This window comes from Psammomys obesus, unplaced genomic scaffold, assembly GCF_907164565.1.
Source record: "Psammomys obesus unplaced genomic scaffold, mPsaObe1.curated_primary_1811, whole genome shotgun sequence".
Classification (NCBI taxonomy): Eukaryota; Metazoa; Chordata; class Mammalia; order Rodentia; family Muridae; genus Psammomys; species Psammomys obesus.
Genome location: NW_026589851.1, coordinates 192,017 through 197,298, shown reverse-complemented (window position 1 = coordinate 197,298; position 5,282 = coordinate 192,017).

Below are 5,282 nucleotides of genomic sequence, written 5' to 3'. Positions count from 1 at the left end.
AATATTTAAGATCCTTAATATCAATTCTCTGGCCTGAGGTCCAAAATATTTTTTACAGTGATAGGAGTGGAAGCATATCCTCACACATATTAGCCAAGTGCTCTACCAGTATCCTACACATTTAAAATAAAGATACTTTAATAAATGCAAGATAAATATTCAGGCAAGCAAAATCAGCTAAAAAATAGATTCCCTGAATTTGTAGCTTTCCATCTTCTTAGATTCAACAATTTCTTAATTTTTTTTCATGATCCTATGTTAGCTAAACCAAATCAATTAATTACTTCTTTCAGGTAAGCACCAGTTGTATTTACAATGACTATGATGATTATGATGTTTTAAGTTTACATAGTAACAAAGTTGCAAATAGTGATGTGCTCATCTAGTGAGAGTTCAAAAGTGACTTAACAAGGGTAGCAAGAGGTGGAATTTATAGCTTGTTTCTTTTTCTTTGCCTCCAAAGTTCTTGTAGAGAAGTAAATATTCACAAAAATTAAAGATTATTGAAAGAAATAAGTAAAAGACACTGAGAAGGCAGGTGATTCATGTTTACTATAATGTAGCCGATTTAGTTTTTTCAATAAAATTTATTTTCTTGAACAAAGATCATTTGGTGCATTACTTATCCATCTAGATCTTTTGTATAGGTTCTTAGTTTGATAGATAATATAATTTTTAAAAAATGTACTCATCATTGAACTGGAAGGCTTCCTTTTAAATATGGAGAAAAAAATAATTCAAACATGCTGAATATATCAAAAATTGATGATGAAACCAATTTGGCAAGAGGAGAAAGAAGAAAAACGATAATATTTGAGCTAAAAATAATTGTTAACTCAGCACTGAAAGACAATAATTCCATTGAGTGAGTCAGGCAAAAAAAAAAAAAAAAAAAAGTCCCAACTGTCTGAATCGGCAATATTTAGAATTTTGGACTTTGTAAGGAAAAGAGATGATAGGGATAAAAGAAAATGTTTTATAAAAGCAGACAGGCTTAGCAGTGAGTATTTAGGCATCTTCCTCAGACAAGGTTGTTTGGGATCTATACTTATATCTAGTTAAGTAAAGAGGTTATTTCATTCATGACTTAAAGTTGCATGTTTATTTATTTGTGCATCATGGTATGATTATGTACACTAGAAAGTGTAGATACTCAATGATGATAATGGGCATATATCTCCCTGGAATTGGTAATTTTCAATAAGCTGCCAATGTGTGAAGTTGGGAACTGAACACAAGTCCTCTATACAACACTAAGTGCAATTAAACACTGAGCTCTCTGTCCAGCCTCATTTCTCTCAGTGACTTTATCAGGTCTTCAAGAATATGTTTTTTACAATAAATACATTATTATTATTATTATTATTACAATTTATTCAATCTGTATCCCAACTGTGGTCCAATCCCTCATCTCTCCCCAAACTTACCTTCCTTTACTCTTCTCCTTTTATGCCCTTATCTAGTCCACTGATAGGGGAGCTTCTCCTCCCCTTCCATCTGACCTTACCCTATCAGGTCTCTTCAGGGCTGGTGCATTGTCTGGCCTGGCAAGGCTGCATTATGCAGGGGGAGGTGATCAAAGAGTATGCTATTGAGTTCATGCCAGAGAAGGAGCTATGGGCTGCCTTCCTGAAATATCTTTCTTCATCCTCAAACAGAAATCATATATGTATATATTGAGGGTCTTGAATATACTAGGAAATAATTTTATCATGCAGTTCTATATTTATTCAGTATTTTTTTTCATTTTTCTTTCAATTTTGATACAATGTTTTTAGGTACAGAATTTATTGTCAGGCATGTTTTTTAACTTAGTTTGAAGGTAATGACAGAATATATGGTCTATAGCCTTAAAATTAATTAGCCATTAATTTATCAAGAGGTTATGTCTTATTTGTTATGTAAAATATCACAATAAATTTAGTCTGCTACTTCCTCTCTCTTTCAGATTTTACAATCCAATGTTATCTGTCAAAAAAGTCTGTTATCTTACCCTTGTTAATGATGTGATGTTATGGGGTTAAAATAAGCATCCTTGCAGTGGATTTTCTCTCAGTAGAGAAGTTACTTATTCATTTATAGAAGCAAATATCTAAATTTGTATCCTGTGATTTTATTAATGAGATATATGACACCATTAGAGTGATATGAATAGACTCTTTGACGTTATGAGAAATAGAATAATCTGGGAAATATTCCACTTTAAACAGAGACATGATGTTTGTAAATACCAGAAAATGAATACAGCAAGTAGGGATACATATAGTGATTGAAACATGGTATAATAAAAGTGAATTCAATTTAAATTTTGTGATATATTCTTATTTCTCAAGAGCGTACGTGTTACCTAATATTATGTAAGGCTAAAAACGTACATTAATTCATATTTTGAAACTTGAGTTGTCGCTCCAAATTTTGTAAACAGTGTGGATAAGATAACAATCCACTGAACGGTTTCTCTTTCAACTTTTTAAGATAAAACTCTTTTTTTTAAGAAGGAACATATTTGCACTATAAGAAATAAATAGGGACTTGCAAAATGGCAGCAACAGGACAACTCTTGTTCTGACCAGCAGCTCAGCAGGATAGGCATAGTGACCAGCAGTCAAAACTCGCTGCCTTAAAACACAAGTGACTGTGTTTCCCAGGTGATAGGATACCCCACAGTGGGGGATTCAATCAGGTCAACTCAGCCAGCTAAACCTCGAAAGAGATCCATGTTGCACCAGGAACTTGTTCTCCAACCTAGAGCCACAGACCAGTGTGCTCTGATCACTGTCCCAGACTGAACTGTGGGCACCACATCAGAGTCTGTGATTTCCAGTCGTGAGATAACCCCATGGTGAAGGATACGATTGGGACCAAACTTAGGTCACACAGACATTCCCTGGAAAAGACCCAGATTTCTGCAGGCACCCAGGAGCCAGCCCAGAGCCAGAGCAGGGGACCCTGGCCACTGCACAGAGTCCTGCCTGCATGACTGACTTGCTGACCCAGATAGAATTGTGGGCCCCAGGGTAATGAGACATGGTTTCTCTGTCAGATGCAGGGAAGGAGACAGCTGGTCTGATCTCAGAAAACTCACTCTATATCACCAACCCAAAAAGTTCTCGGGGAAAAATTATCCAATTTGGGCCAACACCCAGGCACCCAATCCCCAGAAAGGCGGAGCCATGCAAGTCTGTGCCTGCGGGTTCTACTTGCCATCCCAGACAGAAAGGTTGACCTCAAAGCAAAGTCTGGGTGTCCCTGTCAGGAGGAAACCCCACACCTGGGGGGATCATCAGGTCCAAGGCTCAGGGACACCCACCTCCAGAAGACTTTCTGGATTCACGCAGATTCTAGGCTCTAGCCTTCCCCTGCATTCATGAGCACCTTGCTCACTTGCCATTGTTGAGTCCCGCTAGGGCATTGGGAAACACAGCTGCAACCTCCTAACTACCAAAGCCAGAGAGCCAATACAGCAGCCCTCAGATACTGCTCCATGGTTAAACCAGTTATCCCCAGCTAAACTGACAACTCTGTGGGAATCCCTGGGTCTATAAGAGGGCTGCACCCAAAAATTACACCTTAAGAGCAACAGCTACAACTCACTTAATTCAGAGCAAGAAACCTAGCAGCAGGGCAGACAGCAAGACCTCTCCTGATGAGAGGAGAGCCTTCCTGAACATGACAGTTACCACACAGTTCCATTCGCCTGAAGTGAACTGTGACAGTTGCTGAGAAACACCACCATTCATTTGTCAGTACCAAAAAAAGCTGAGGAGAACTCCTTTAGAACCCCACCAAGTGGATTCTACACACCCCAGGACCCAGCAAGCAACAGAAATTAACAAACAACACCTAAGACAGAGAGACTGGTAGAGGCCATTGAAAAAGCACAACCAACAAATGGCAAAGAGATATAGCATGCCCAGAATCCACTTATCCAGCAGCAAGTAGCCCTAGGCACCCTAAAATAAATGAAATTCAAGAAGGTGACCCTACATCTAAGCTTATGAAGAGGTTAATGGAGGAAGCATTTGAGGAAGCAATAAAACTGCATAAAGAATTAGGGGAAGATACACTAAAACAGACTATGGCCATCTGTAAGGAAATACAGGAAGATGTAGCCAAACAGTTTGTGGCTTTCCAAGAGGAAATGATTAAATCACTGAAAGAAAGAAAAAAAAAGAGGAATGTTCAAAGAAACAGGTAAAGGAATTGAAGGAAAAACAAGACAATACAGTCAGACAGGTGAAGGAAATCAACAAAACGCCTCAAGATCTGAAGATAGAATTGGAAAAATTAAAGAAAACAGATGGAGGAAATCATGGAGAAGGACTACCTAGAGAAAAAAAAAAAACAAAAAAACAGGAACTACAGAGTTAACCATAACCAACAGACTACAAGAGATAGAAGAATGAATCTCAGCTGTTGAAGATACATTGGAAGAAATTAATATATCAGTCAAAGAAACGTTAAATCTAAAAAATTCCTGACACCGACCATCCAAGAAATTCAAGACAACATAAAAAGACAAAAACTAAGAATAATAGGAATAGAGGAAAAAGAAGATTCCTTCCTCCAAGGCCCAGAGAATATTTTCAACAAAATCATTGAAGAAAATTTCCCATCCTGAAAGGAGAGGCCTATAAGAATACAAGAGGCCTATAGAACACATAATATATTTGCCCAGAACAGAAAATCTTCAGGTCACATAATAATCAAAACATCAAGTATATAGAACAAAGAAAAACACTAAAAGCTGCCACAGAAAAAGGCCAAGTAACATATAAAGGCAAACCCATCAGAATCACACCTGACTTCTCAACAAAGACTATGAAAGACAGAAGGGCCTGGATGGATACAGGGCAGAACCTTAGAGTACATAGATGTAAGCCTAGGCTACTGTACCCAACGAAACTCTCAGCCTCATAGAAGGAGAAAACAAGATACTCAACGACAAAAACAAATTTCAACAATAACTACACACAAATCCAGCATTACAAAAGATAGGAGAAGGAAAAATACAACCCAAGAAATCTAACACTTTCAAGAAAACACAGAATATAAATAACCTCACTACAGCAAAACAAAAAGCATCCAAACACCCAAACACACAACCATAGCCAACATCAATACCAAAGGTTCTAACAGCATGCGTCATTAATCTCCCTCAACATCAATGGACTCAATTCTCCAATAAAAAGACACAGACTAACAGAATGGATGCATAAACAAGAGCCAACAAACTGTTGAATACAAGATACACACCTAAGTCACAAAGATAGATATTACCT